Below are 15,427 nucleotides of genomic sequence, written 5' to 3'. Positions count from 1 at the left end.
GGAGGGGGGAGAGAGGGTGGGGGGAGCGAGAGGGTGGGAGAGCGAGGGAGGGGTGGGGGAGGGGAGAGAGGGTGGGGGGAGCGAGAGGGTGGGGGAGCGAGGGAGGGTGGGGGGGAGGGGAAGGAGGAGGGTGGGGGAGGGGGAGAGAGGGTGGGGGGAGCGAGAAGGTGGGGGAGCGAGAGGGTGGGGAGCGAGGGAGGGTGGGGGGGAGGGGGAGAGGGTGGGGGAGCGAGGGAGGGTGGGGGGGAGGGGAGAGGGTGGGGGGGAGGGAGAGAGGGTGGGGGGGAGCGAGAGGGTGGGGGAGCGAGGTGAGGGTGGGGGGAGGGGAGCGAGGGAGGGTGGGGGGGGAGGGGAGCGAGAGGGGGTGAGGGCAGGGAGAGGGGGGGAGGTGAGGGAGAGAGAGTAAAGCAGGGAGAGACGGGGAGGGAGAGAGAGGAGGAGGGAGGGAGAGCGTGAGGAGAGAGGAGGGAGAGTAAAGCAGGAGAGACGGGGGAGGGAGAGAGAGGGTGAGGGAGGGAAAGAGTGAAGGGTGGGACAGGGAGGAAAGAGTGAAGGGGTGGGAGAGCTTACCTTCTTCCTTCGCAGGGGTCCGTCGGGCCACCTTCCCCCCCCCCTGTCGCGCTCTCTCTCTTCCCCCGTCACGGCTCTCTCTTCCCCCCCCATCGCGCTCTCTCTTCCCTCCCCGGTCGCGCTCTCTTCCCCCCATCGTGCTCTCTCTCTTCCCCCCGTCGCGCTCTCTCTCTTCCCCCCCGTCGCGCTCTCTCTCTTCCCCCCGTCGCGCTCTCTCTCTTCCCCCCGTCGCGCGCTCTCTCTCTTCCCCCCGTCGCGCTCTCCTCTTCCCCCCGTCGCGCTCTCTCTTCCCCCCGTCGCGCTCTCTCTCTTCTTCCCCCCGTCGCGCTCTTCTCTCTCTTCCCCCGTCGCGCTCTCTCTCTTCCCCCGTCGCTCTCTCTCTCTTCCCCCGTCGCGCTCTCCCTTTGTCTTTTCCCCCCCACGTCGCGCTCTCTCTCTTCCCCCGTCGCGCTCTCTCTCTTCCCCCCATCGCGCTCTCTCTCTTCCCCCCGTCGCGCTCTCTCTCTTCCCCCCGTCGCGCTCTCTCTCTTCCCCCCCGTCGCGCTCTCTCTCTTCCCCCCGTCGTGCTCTCTCTCTTCCCCCCATCGCGCTCTCTCTCTTCCCCCCTGTCGCGCTCTCTCTCTTCCCCCCGTCGCGCTCTCTCTCTTCCCCCCGTCGCGCTCTCTCTCTTCCCCCCGTCGCGCTCTCTCTCTCTTCCCCGTCGCGCTCTCTCTCTTCCCCCCGTCGCGCTCTCTCTTCCCCCCGTCGCGCTCTCTCTCTTCCCCCCGTCGCGCTCTCTCTCTTCCCCCCGTCACGCTCTCTCTCTTCCCCCCCCGTCGCGCTCTCTCTCTTCCCCCCGTCGCGCTCTCTCTCTTCCCCCCGTCGCGCTCTCTTCCCCCCAGTCGCGCTCTCTCTCTTCCCCGCGCCGCGCTCTCTCTCTTCCCCCCCGTTGCGCTCTCTCTCTTCCCCCCCGTCGCGCTCTCTCTCTTCCCCCCCCGTCGCGCTCTCCTCTTCCCCCCCTCGCTCTCTCTCTTCCCCCCCCGCCGCTCTCTCTCTTTCCCCCGTCGCTCTCTCTCTTCCCCCCCGTCACTCTCTCACTTCCCCCCCGTCGCTCTCTCTCTTCCCCCCCCAGTCGCTCACTCTCTTCCCCCCCAGTCGCTCTCTCTCTTCCCCCCCAGTCGCTCTCTCTCTCCCCCCAGTCGCTCTCTCTCTTCCCCCAGTCGCTCTCTCGCTTCCCCCCCCGTCGTTCTCTCGCTTCCCCCCCCAGTCGTTCTCTCTCTTCTCCCCCCAGTCGCTCCCTCTCTCTCTTCCAACAACATGCCCTCAAAAAAGCCTCTGCACCGCCCCCCCCACTCGCTCTCTCTCTCTCTCTCTTCCCCCCCCCACTCGCTCTCTCTCTTCCAACAACAACATGCCCTCGAAAAAGTCTCTCTCCTCTCTCTCCCCCGTCTCTCTCTCTCTCCCCCATCTCTCTCTCCCCCAGTCTCCCTCTCTCTCTCCCTCAGTCACTCTGTCTCTCCCCCCCTCAGTCTCTCTCTCTCTCCCCCCTCAGTCTCTCTCTCTATCTCCCCAGTCTCTCCCTCTCTCTCCACATCTCTCTCTCTCTCACCCCTCAGTCGCTCTCTCTCTCCCCCTCAGTCGCTCTCTCTCTCTATCTCCCCATTCTCTCTCTCTCTCCCCAGTCTCTCTCTCTCACACTCCCAATCTCTCTCTCTCACACTCCAGTCTCTCTCTCACACTCCCAATCTCTGTCTCTCACACTCCCAATCTCTCTCTCTCTCACTCCCAATCTCTCTCTCTCTATCTCCCCCCCCCAGTCTCTCTCTCTCTCACTCCCAATCTCTCTCTCTCTCACACACTCCCAGTCTCTCTCTCTCACACTCCCAATCTCTCTCTCTCACACACTCCCAATCTCTCTCTCACACTCCCAGTCTCTCTCTATCTCACACTCCCAATCTCTCTCTCTCTCACTCCCAATCTCTCTCTCTCTCACATTCCCAATCAGTTCAGTTCAGTTCAAATGCTTTATTGGCATGAAAGTTTACAGAGAACCATATTGCCAAAGCTTACATAGCAAAAAGGTACAGTTTTCCAACATTCTGTAGGTGTCAATCGATTTGACATTTGTTGGGTATATACAATATTACTTTTAAACAATATTAATTTTAAACAGTCTTACTTTTAAACAGTCCTCAGGTTGTGACATGTTGTTACATATTTAGCCCCAAGGTATGGTCTGTCTCCTTCTCCTAGGACTAATCTCAATTTTGACAGATCATCCAATTCCTTGAAATCTGGGGTTGTTTGGCTTAGCTTGTTGAATAATATGTTTCTTGATGTGTTGAATTTTTCGCATTTTAGGAGGAAATGCATTTCTGTTTCAACCTGGCCAGCCAGACATTGATCGCATATTCTATTCTCTCTAGGCTGCCAGGATTTCTTGTATCTGCCTTTTTCAATTTCCAGTTGGTGGTCGCTTAGTCTGTACCTGGTGAGGGTCTGTCTCTGTTTTGTGTCTCTGATGGTCTCTCTCTCTCTCACATTCCCAATCTCTCTCTCTCTCACTCCCAATCTCTCTCTCTCTCACATTCCAATCTCTCTCTCTCTCACTCCCAGTCTCTCTCTCTCACACTCCCAATCCAATTATTCCAATTCCAATTAAAATGCTTTATTGGCATGAAAGTTTACAGAGAACCATATTGCCAAAGCTTACATAGCAAAAAGGTACAGTTTCCAACATTCTGTAGGTGTCAATCGATTTGACATTTGTTGGGTACATACAATATTACTTTTAAACAATATTAATTTTAAACAGTCTTTGTACTTCATTTGGTACGTTCAATATTAATTTTAAACAGTCTTAATTTTAAACAGTCCTCAGGTTGTGACATGTTGTTACATATTTGGCCCCAAGGTATGGTCTGTCTCCTTCTCCTAGGACTAATCTCAATTTTGACAGATCATCCAATTCCTTGAAATCTGGGGTTGTTTGGCTTAGCTTGTTGAATAATATGTTTCTTGATGTGTTGAATTTTTCGCATTTTAGGAGGAAATGCATTTCTGTTTCAACCTCGCCAGCCAGACATTGATCGCATATTCTATTCTCTCTAGGCTGCCAGGATTTCTTGTATCTGCCTTTTTCAATTTCCAGTTGGTGGTCGCTTAGTCTGTACCTGGTGAGGGTCTGTCTCTGTTTTGTGTCTCTGATGGTCGTGAGGTAGTCTGCCAGTTTATATTCTCTTTTAGGGCCCGGTAACATTCTAATCTGCTTTGGCTTTCGGTTATTTGTTCCAATGTTCCAGGTAGGTTTCTTTGCATTTTTTAATGATTTGGTTCACTCGGATTGGTGTTTGGACGGCTGTGTTGGTCTGGGGCTGGTCAGGGTCCGGCTGAGTACTTAGTTTCCGTAGCAGCTGACTCAGGGGACTCTTTTCTGGGTTTAGCTCTTGGGTCTGAAAGGCTTTGAAATGAAGGGTGTCTGGGGAGCTAGATTTGAGGTGATTTAGGAAGTTTAGTGCTCGTTTTTGGATGTTTATTATCAGTGGGTATCTGCCTAGTTCGGCTCTCTCTCTCACACTCCCAATCTCTCTCTCTCACACATTCCAATCTCTCTCTCTCTCACTCCCAGTCTCTCTCTCTCACACTCCCAATCTCTCTCTCTCAGACTCCCAATCTCTCTCTCTCTCACACTCCCAATCTCTCTCTCTCTCACACTCCCATCTCTCTCTCTCACACTCCCAATCTCTCTCTGTCTCTCACACTCCCAATCTCTCTCTCTCTCACACTCCCAATCTCTCTCTCTCACACTCCCAATCTCTCTCTCTCTCACACTCCCAGTCTCTCTCTATCTCACACCTCCCAATCTCTCTCTCTCTCACATTCCCAATCTCTCTCTCTCACACACTCCCAATCTCTCTCTCTCACACACTCCCAATCTCTCTCTCACACACACACTCCCAATCTCTCTCTCACACACTCCCAATCTCTCTCTCTCTCACACTCCCAATCTCTCTCTCTCACACACTCCCAATCTCTCTCTCTCTCACACTCCCAATCTCTCTCACACTCCCAGTCTCTCTCTCTCACACACACTCCCAATCTCTCTCTCTCTCACACACCCAATCTCTCTCTCACACTCCCAATCTCTCTCTCACACTCCCAATCTCTCTCTCTCACACTCCCAATCTCTCTCTCTCACACACTCCAATCTCTCTCTCTCACACACTCCCAATCTCTCTCTCTCTCTCACTCCCAATCTCTCTCTCTCTCACACTCCAATCTCTCTCTCTCTCTCACACTCCCAGTCTCTCTCTCTCACACTCCAATCTCTCTCTCACACTCCCAGTCTCTCTCTCTCACACTCCCAATCTCTCTCTCACACACCCAATCTCTCTCTCTCACACTCCCAATCTCTCTCTCTCACACACTCCCAATCTCTCTCTCTCTCACACTCCCAATCTCTCTCTCTCTCACACTCCCAATCTCTCTCTCTCTCACACTCCCAATCTCTCTCTCTCACACTCCCAATCTCTCTCTCACACTCCCAGTCTCTCTCTCTCACACTCCCAATCTCTCTCTCTCACACTCCAATCTCTCTCTCTCACACTCCCAGTCCTCTCTCTCTCTCTCACATTCCCAATCTCTCTCTCTCACACTCCCAATCTCTCTCTCTCTCACACTCCCAATCTCTCTCTCTCTCTCACACTCCCAATCTCTCTCTCACTCCCAATCTCTCTCTCTCTCTCACTCCCAATCTCTCTCTCACCTCCCAATCTCTCTCTCTCTCACTCCCAATCTCTCTCTCTCTCACTCCCAATCTCTCTCACACTCACAATCTCTCTCTCTCTCACACTCCCAATCTCTCTCTCCTTCCCTCTCTCTCTCTCTCTCTCTCCTTCCTCTCTCTGTCTCTCTCTCCTTCCCTCTCTTTCTCCTTCCCTCTCTCTCCTTCCCTCTCTCTCTCTCCTTCCATCTCTCTCTCTTTCCTTCCATCTCTCTCTCTTTCCTTCCATCTCTCTCTCTCCTTCCCCCTCTCTCTCTCCTTCGCCCCCTCTCTCTCTCTCCTTCCCCCTCTCTCTCTCTCCTTCCCTCTCTCTCTCCTTCCCTCTCTCTCATTCCCTCTCTCTCTCTCTCCTTCCCTCTCTCTCTTCCCCCCAGTCGCTCCCTCTCTCTCTTCCAACAACAACATGCCCTCGAGAAAGCCTCGGCACCGCCGGGCTCCCCCAGCTAGTAAACTATAAATTTCATGAAATAACTTTTAAACAATAATTTAAATTTTTGAAAAAAATAATTTTATTTTCTAACGGGGCTAAAAATAAACTTACCTTTCTTTAAAGTATTTAAAAATAATAAACCTGTGGAAAAACTGTTTTAATTTTAATTAATTCACCACTTACCTTGTAAAAAGCAGGCCTTGCGACTGCTTTTTACACGTCTAACCTCTGGAGACTTACCCTCCCGCGAAAACCTGCAAAAAAAACGTAAGTTCGATGCACACGCGCAGCTTCTCCTGCGCACGCGTTCAACCTCTGAACCCCTTCTTTCAGGGGAACGGAAGTGCCGGTTTCCCGCGCATGCGCAGTGCATGCAGGAAACCGGCACTTCCATTGGGCCTACGGGTGAGTACCCCATGCGTACTCACCCGTGGAGACCTGAATTTCTGGGCCATTGTGTTGAAATTTCCAGATGATACCAAACTGGGGAGGGAGGAGGGTACAGGCAATAATATGGAGAACTCCACCAGAATACAGGAAGACACAAACGGGCTTACAAAGTGGGAGGATAACTAGCAAATTAAATTAAATACAAATGGTTCATTTTGGTACGAGGTGTAAGGAGGGCACTTATTCTTTGGAAGGTAAGAAATTAAATGGGGTAGAGGAGCAAAGAGATTTGGGAATACAGATATTGTTAAAAGTAGCAACACAATTTGATATGGCCATAAAGAGTGCAAAGTATTGGGATTCATTTCTAGAGGAAACGAATACAAAGGCTGGGTAGTAATGTTAAATTAATGTAGAATCTTGGTTAGAGCACACTTGGAATTCTGGTCTCCATGCTACAAAAAGGACATTGAAGCATTGGAAAAAGTGCAGAAAAGATTTACAAGGATGTTACCAGAATTGAAAGAATGTAACTCTCAGGAAAGATTGGGCAGGCCAGGGCTCCTTTCTCTGGAAAAAAGAAGACTAAGAGGAGACCTGGTAGAGGTTTGTTTTAATTATGAAGGGTGGAAGCAGAGAAACTGTTTCCACTTGTGGGTGAGCCCAGAACAAGGGAGCATAAATATAAGATAGTCATTAACAGATTTAAGTAAAGAATTTAAGAGGAGTTTCTTTACACAGAAAATGCTGAGATTGCAGAACTCGCAGATGGCACTGGTGCATTTAAGGAGTGGCTTGATGCATACACGAGGGAGATGGATATAGATATGGGGACAGGGTGGGAAACACTAATTAGAGTGGGAAGAGGCTCGTGTAGAGTATAAACCCCAGCATAGACCAGTTGAGATCAGTAGCCTGTTTCTGTAGACTCTATGTAATATGTAAAGATTGACACTCTAGTACAAGTACTGAGTGAGTGCTGCATTGTCGGAGGTGCCATTCTTTGGATGGGAAATGAAACGGAATCCCTGCCTGCCTGTTCCAATGGGCCAGGTGGGTGTTAAAGGTCCCATGACACTATTCGATGAAGAGTAGGGAGAAACCCCAGTGTCACGGCCAACATTTTTCTTCCAACAAGTGGCAGTAAAATGTGATCGATTTGTCATTCATCTCATTTCTGTTTTTGGAATGTGGTATTTGCCTACATAACAACTGTAAATGCACTTCAAAGTAATTCATTACAAATGAAACACTTCGAGATGATTCCAGGAAACTTGATAAGGTGCTGTGTAAATGCAACAGAGAGGGAAGAAGTGTTTAGCCATGATGGTCCAGCCATCATGACGTAGGGCAGGCTTGATGGACCAGCTGGTCTTTTCCGGCCCATCAATTTTGTTTGTTTGTAAGTTCTTTCCTTCAAATTCTTACGCAATTTGGAAGGAGACTATTGAGTGTTAGCTAGGAGGACAAAGTGACCAACACTCAAGCAATGAGATGTGGCCTTCCCGCAATCCCAGAGGTTGCTGTGGTGAAAAGCCTTTAATGGGCAGGACAGGTGTACTGTTCAGTTGAAGACTCTTGTACTCAGAAGGGGTTGGAATAGATCCCAGCTGGGAAAAGACTTCATGTGGAAGGCCAAGGCTGAGATGGTAAACTGAAATGGAGCTGGGTGAGATGGGAGGTCAATGGGGAGGTCTTGTGGCACCTATGGCCCGCCTGGTTATCATAACTGACCTACCGACTGTTTCACTTAAATAGGGCTTCTAACCACTGAAAAAAGGCAAGGAACCGTGAGGATGGATGTGTCAGGTGACCAATGCCAGGAATGTGGTGGCGGGGTGGTTGGAGGTGGGAGGTCATGTGATGACAGCTCCAGGAATATGCCCAACCAGAGTTGGCAACCCTAGTAAAGAGTCATGATGCATATCAGATTTTTCAGAAATATAAGACTCTAATTCACAAGAAGTAGAGACATAATGGAGATATATAACTGCATTGCAGTTGTTAATCTTGAACCATTCCACTTCCATCCAGTTTTGCATAGTTCTCTTTCTAGAATGACTCCCATGAGCTTTGCTTCTACTAACAGTGCTTCTACTCATTGGACAGGTAACCATGGAACAGGACGCCTCAGTGTTTATGGAAAGGAGGTCTAATTGCTGGAATAGCCCAATGGAAAAAAGATGTCAGCTCCCAAATGAAAGTCAGCTCCACGTGTCCATGGACGCAACGTTTACTGTAGACTAAACGGAATCTGCCAAGTGGTCAGTGAGAGAAGACAGTCAGCCCCATTCCTTGAACTGGATTTAATGCCAAGTCTCCATGTGAAAAGGGCAGCAGTGGAGACTGCTATTTTAGCAGGCTGTGTCAACTGGCAGCCAGCCCTTTGTTTCCTACTGTAGCTTAATCAATTAGAAGGTATTTTCATTGGGTTGTCTTTTAAAACCTATAAAATATTAAATATTAAACGGTCTGTTAGTTTCTTATAGGCCTCTTGTGTAATTGAATGATGTATTTGCTGAGAAGCAATGATGTTTATTGGGTATAAATATCCTCTCACACTTTAACCCTCCGAGTACGCTAGTCTCTTGTGGCAGATGACAAGGTACATGCAGAGCTAAATACTATCAAATTGGCTTTAGAACAACAATGCATTCACACCAACTTTTACAGTAAATGCAATTTTTGACACAATGCAAACTTCAGTCTGTTCACCTGTACCTGGATGGCCCAGTCCGACGTGCCATCAACCATTTTGCATGGCAGGTACCAGAGGAAAATATGTCTCAACCCATTAGAGAATGAATTACAGATCTGGACAGGAGCCTTTATTTGTACACAAGCTCTCCTGGCTTCACCTCTGGTGTGAGTACAAGCCCCAAACTAAGTCAAGACAGCAAACATGTCTGCAATTCACCTACAATTGCCTGATATTCAAGGTTACACACAGCACAAAGAGCATTGATTTACCACTGCGTTGAGTCATGTCTATCTTGGTATGTTTATCTGATTGATTAATTGGGCTGGGTTTTGAAGGCCTTTGCCTGACGTTAATGGGGTGGGTAAGGCTGCCAAGACTATTTTGAGGCTGTTACCAGCCCGTTAACACCGGCACTGCAGCCGGCTCCATTTTGAAAGGGGCCTACCATCAGGTGTCCAAAGAGCCTGCCTGTTTCAGGTGATAGACCCCTTTTAATATGAAAATCGGGGTACTGTGACGTGAAATGAACCCCAATTGCCATTTTAGGTCAGAAATGGATGATGGAACCCAGTGTCGATAAATAATCTGGTCTACTGCTGCCCTGGGACGCCCACCCTCCGCGATCGCGACTCCCCCCGCCCTCGCCGCCCCCCCCACAACATACCTTGCTAGCAGGCCACCATGGCCTAATTTTGATGCCTCAATTCGATGTGCTGGACCAGGATGCCTGCCAAATTTAAATGAGGCCGAGGCCCAAAAATCGCGCGGAGGGCCCTTGGCTGCTGGAATGGCCGACCGACCAGTGCACTCCGCCAGTCAGTCACCCAAAGGTCAAAGTGGACCCCACTCTTATTATTCAGCACCATTTGTCCTCAGTCCTTAACTATGACCTACCCTGGTCAACATATGATTTTTAATGACCTTCTTGGTAACGACAAATGTTCGCCTAGCAGCTACAGACTTATTTGTTTCAAGTAGCTATGGGGATGCTCGTGGCCTGCACCCAACATTCTCAGCTCCTAAAATGTTATTTATTTCAGTCGAATGTTTTCTGGAAAACAGTTAACTTTGATTAACTGGGCTTTTGCAGTTTACAAAACACTGACAGGTAGACATGAAAAGAAGAAATTCAATCTGTACAATTTTCACCTACTGGTAACGTGTTGTTGCAATAGTAATCCTGCTCAGTACGAGAGGAACCGCAGAGAGCAACAGCAACCTCCCTGAACAAAATGCTTGTATCGGATCTGGAAATGATAACAATGTAATTTTGAAAACAGTTGTTTAATCCTACTTTTCAATTGCTTTGTTAGCTTTTCCTCTTACTTCCTCTTCAATTTTATTTTCGATTGAGTTACTAAGCTGCCAAAGCAAGGTTTTTAGGCCAAGGCTTGAGTTGAATCTGAAAGTGCCAGTGTACAGTTCCCAGTGGTGCATCAAGACTTCACTTGGAGGGCTGATGTGGCAGAAGACTAGTTGATGGACTGAGGTAAAGTGCTGGTAGATAAGGACATTTTTTCTGGTTGTTACAGGAAAGGCCTAACTGTCCGCAAACATTTCCAAAGTGAATTTAGTAAAAATTTTGTGAGGCAGTAGTGTGGCGGAGCCACTGAATGACTCTGGGCAACTGTATATAATTCCCTTTAATGATGTTCTAACACCAGCCTAAGCCTGTACCATTGTGTTAGACATTACTGTATTTTGTATATAGTGTTTGTATGTACGGGGTGTGGCCCCTTTAAGAGCGTGGGAAAACGCGATAACGTCACGTCGCAAACCACGTGACTTTCCGGGCAGTCCTCGTGGAATCTCCATCTTGTTAAGACCTGTTTTCGTGGTTAGAACATAAGAACATAAGAAATAGGAGCAGGAGTAGGCCAATCGGCCCCTCGAGCCTGCTCCACCATTCAATAAGATCATGGCTGATCTGATCCTAACCTCAAATCTTCTATCACTCTGCATCCACCCGAACCCATGTGATCTCCCGGGAGAGGCGAAAAACCAGATAAAGACCCAATGGCCAGTTTGGGAGAAAAAAATCTGGGAAATTCCTCTCCGACCCATCTAGGCGATCGAAATTCTTCCAGGAGATCACTCTGTCCCTATATTTTCTACAGTACTTACCTTCTGTAAAGGCGATCTCCACCCCAGCCAGGAACAGGAATAAAACCATCTCCTGAAATCTAACAGAATTAGAACACAGTAGGAGCAGAACAAGGCTACACGGCCCCTGGGCCCGCTCCACTACCCACAGGGCCATGACCATGACCATTCCGAACCCAGACTCATGTCCAATTTCCTGCCCGCTCCCCGTAACCCTTAATTCCCTTTACTTCTAGGAAACTGTCTATTTCTGTTTTAAATTTATTTAATGATGTAGCTTCCACAGCTTTCTGGGGCAGCAAATTCCACAAACCTACCACCCTCTGAGTGAAGAAGTTTCTCCTCATCTCAGTTTTGAATGAGCAGCCCCTTATTTTAAGATTATGCCCCCTAGTTCTAGTTTCACCCATCATTGGGAACATCCTCACCGCATTCACCCGATCAAGCCCCTTCACAATCTTATATGTTTCAATAAGATCGCCTCTCATTCTTCTGAACTCCAATGAGTAGAGTCCCAATCTACTCAACCTCTCCTCATATGACCACCCCCTCATCCCCGGGATTAACCGAGTGAACCTTCTTTGTACTGACTCGAGAGCAAGTATGTCTTTTCTTAAGTATGGACACCAAAACTGTATGCAGTATTCCAGGTGCGGCCTCACCAATACCTTGTACAACTGCAGCATTACCTCCCTGTTTTTATATTCCAACCCCCTAGCAATAAAAGCCAACATTCCATTGGCCTTCTTAATCACTTGCTGCACCTGCATACTAACTTTTTGAGTTTCATGCACCAGGACCCCCAGATCCCTTTGTACTACAGTACTTTCCAGTTTCTTGCCATTAAGATAATAACTTGCTCTATGATTTTTCCTGCCAAAGTGCATAACCTCACACTTTCCAGTATTGTATTCCATCTGCCAAATCTCTGCCCACTTACTTAGCCTGTCTATGTCCCTTTGCAGGTTTTTTATGTCCTCCTCACTCACTACTTTCCGTCCCATCTTTGTATCATCTGCAAACTTTGATATGTTACACTCGGTCCCCTCCTCCAAATCGTTAATATAGATTGTAAAGAGTTGGGGACCCAGCACTGACCCCTGCGGAACACCACTAGTTACTGGTTGCCAATCTGAGAACGAACCATTTATCCCAACTCTCTGCTTTCTGTTAGAGAGCCAATCCTCCACCCACGCCAGAATATTACCCCCAATCCCGTGATTTTTTATCTTGAGCAATAATCTTTTGTGTGGCACCTTGTCAAATGCCTTTTGGAAGTCTAAATACACTACGTCCACTGGTTCCCCTTTATCCACCCTGTATGTTACTTCCTCAAAAAACTCAAGCAAATTTGTTAAACATGACTTCCCCTTCATGAAACCATGCTGAGTTTGCCCTATTAAATTATGTTTATCCAAATGTCCCGTTACTGTCTCCTTAATAATGGACTCTAACATTTTACCAACCACAGATGTTAGGCTAACAGGTCTATAGTTTCCAGCCTTCTGCCTACTACCCTTTTTAAATAAGGGTGTTACATTAGCAGTTTTCCAATCTGCCGGGACCTTTGCTGAGTCCAGTGAGTTTTGGAAAATTATTACCAATGCATCCACAATCCCTACCGCTACTTCCCTCAAGACCCTGGGATGCAAGCCATCAGGTCCAGGGGATTTATCCGCCTTGAGTCCCATTATTTTACCAAGTACCACTTCCTTAGTGATTTTAATTGTATTTAGTTCCTCCCCCCCTAGAGCCCCCTGTTTGTCCAGTGTTGGGATATTCTTAGTGTCCTCTACTGTAAAGACTGATACAAAATAATTGTTCAGTGTTTTTGCCATCCCCATGTTTCCCACCATTAATTTCCCGGTCTCATCCTCTAAGGGACCAACATTTACTTTAGCCACCCTTTTTCTTTTTATATAACTATAGAAACTTTTACTGTCTCTTTTTATATTTTTTGCTAATTTACTTTCATAATCTATCTTCCCTTTCTTAATCAATCTTTTTGTTATTTTTTGCTGTCTTTTAAAGACTTCCCAATCTTCCATCCTCCCACTAGATTTGGCTACCTTATATGCCCTTGTTTTTAGTCGGATACTATCCTTAATTACTTTACTTAGCCACGGATGGCTATCTTTTCTTTTACACCCTTTTTTCCTCAGTGGAATATATTTTTTTTGGAAGTTGTAAAATAACTCCTTAAATGTACACCACTGGTCATGTACCGTCTTACCCTTTAATCTATTTTCCCAGTCCACTCTAATTAATTCCGCTCTCATACCTTCATAGTCTCCTTTATTCAAGCTCAGCACGCTTGTTTGAGATCCAACCTTCTCACCCTCTAATTGAATATGGAACTCAACCATGTTATGGTCACTCATTCCAAGGGGATCCTTTACTAGGACATTTTTAATTAATCCTGTCTCATTACACAGGACCAAATCTAAGGTTGCTTGCCCCCTGGTCGGTTCAGTTACATACTGCTCAAGAAACCCATCCCTAATACACTCAATGAACTCTTCCTCAAGGCTGCTCTGCCCAATTTGATTTGTCCAGTTAATATGATAATTAAAATCCCCCATAATTATAGCTGTTCCCTTATTACAAGCCTCAACTATTTCCTGATTAATACTCTGTCCAACAGAGTTGCAACTGTTCGGAGGCCTATAGACTACACCCACTAGTGTTTTTTTCCCCTTATTATTCCTTACCTCCACCCAAACTGTTTCACTATCCTGCTCCTTTGACCCAATATCATTTCTCTGTATCGATCTCAACAAACTGTTTGAACTTGTTTAGTCTTACATTAAAGACCTGTTTGATTGATCTCCTGAGTCGACCTCAGTTATTAGTTAGGAATTCGTCAATTCCTAAATTGGTGACCCCGTTTTTTGTGAACGTTTTTCGCAAAAAGCACACAGCATGGAGGCCAACGCCGTTTTGCTGAAGCTACCGCAGTTCTGGGAGCAGCAAGTGGCCTCGTGGTTCATTCCGGTCGAGGCACAGTTCGCCCTGAGGGACATCGTTGCGGATCAGACCAAATATCATTATGTGGTCTCCGCACTCGACAGCTCTACCGCCTTGCGGATCGTCAGCCTCCTCGAGAGCCCTCCAACGGAGCGCAAGTACGAAACCCTCAAGGCGCGGTTGCTGCAAGTTTTCGGGCTCACTAAATTGGAGCGCGCCCGTCGATTGCTCGCTATGCCCGGGCTCGGGGACTCCAAGCCTTCGGAGTTGATGAGCCAAATACTCACATTCCTGGGCTCAGAACCGGAATGCTTCCTTTTCCGTGAACTATTCCTCAGCCAGCTGCCTGAGCAGGTGCAAGCTGCCCTGGCCAGATCCGAGGTGGAAGACTGTGCGGCACTAGCGGCAGAAGCGGACAAAATTTTCACGGTAACGCAGCAGTACTGCACGCCATGAGGCATCCATCCCCCACAGACACCGCCCCAGCTCATCAGCCTGCTGGGCTGTGTTTCTACCACGCGCAGGTCGGCACGAAGGCGCGACGTTGCTGCCCTCCCTGCAGCTTTCCCCCAAAAAACAACAACTGCAACTACCGAGGAATGGGTCTAACAGGCGCCCCGCAGCCGCCATGGCGATCAGCAATGCGGGCAAGTTGCTTTTCATCACCAATACGCTCTCCGGTCGTCGTTTTCTGTGCGACACCGGAGCACAGTGCAGCATTTTACTGCGTCCGCCCTCGATGTGCAGGCAGGGAATCACGGCCTTGCCCTTGAAGCGGCCAATGGCGGAGCAATTCGGACTTTCAGCAGACGGCGAGTGGAGGTGTGCTTCGGGGGGCAATGTTTTCACTGGGAGTTTATGATGGCCAAGGTTTCTCAACCCATTCTCGGCACGGATTTCCTGTGCGCCAACGGCCTCCTGGTCAACATGAAGAACCGGCGGTTGATCAACGCGGCAACTTTCAATTCTGTCCCTTGTTACCACAGTAACACTACGTCGCGCACCGTCACCTGTGCTTTCCCAACTCCTGACGAGTTCGCTCGTCTGCTCGCCGAATTTCCCAACCTGACAAGGCCCACGTTCTCCTCCACAGCCACGAAACATGGTGTGGAACACCACATCACCACCAACGGCCCCCCGGTCTACGTGCAGGCCCGGCGCCTGGAACCTGGCAAGCTGGCGGTCGCAAAAGCGGAGTTCGCGACCATGGAACGGTTAGGGATTATTCGCCGGTCGAATAGTCCCTGGTCTTCACCCCTCCATATCGTCCCGAAGCCTGGTGGCGGATGGCGACCATGCGGCGACTATCGATGCCTAAACGACGCCACCACTCCTGATCGGTACCCGATCCCCCACATCCAGGATTTCTCTGCCCATTTGGCAGGGAGCACCGTCTTCTCGAAAGTCGACCTCGTACGGGGCTACCACCAGGTCCCAGTGCACCCACAGGATGTGCAGAAGACCACAGTCATCACCCCATTCGGCCTCTTCGAGTTTCTGCGAA

At 48.7% G+C, this 15,427-nt stretch overlaps 1 long non-coding RNA gene across 1 annotated transcript in view; it reads left to right on the top strand.

Annotated features, from left to right (window-relative positions):
* The window catches only part of LOC147123635 (uncharacterized), a 13,498-nt gene extending 4,779 nt beyond the window's left edge, over positions 1-8,719 (top strand). Inside the window, exon 2 of the long non-coding RNA XR_015074975.1 lies at positions 8,262-8,719. This is a non-coding gene — a long non-coding RNA (uncharacterized LOC147123635). The remainder of the gene's footprint in view (positions 1-8,261) is intronic.
* Positions 8,720-15,427: the final 6,708 nt, after the last annotated feature.

This window comes from Somniosus microcephalus, chromosome 2 (genome assembly GCF_052327205.1).
Source record: "Somniosus microcephalus isolate GS21.2 chromosome 2, FLI_Smic_1.0, whole genome shotgun sequence".
NCBI classification, from domain to species: domain Eukaryota; kingdom Metazoa; phylum Chordata; class Chondrichthyes; order Squaliformes; family Somniosidae; genus Somniosus; species Somniosus microcephalus.
The sequence above is the reverse complement of the archived record's forward strand: the minus strand, read 5'-3'. Positions and strand labels throughout refer to the sequence as shown.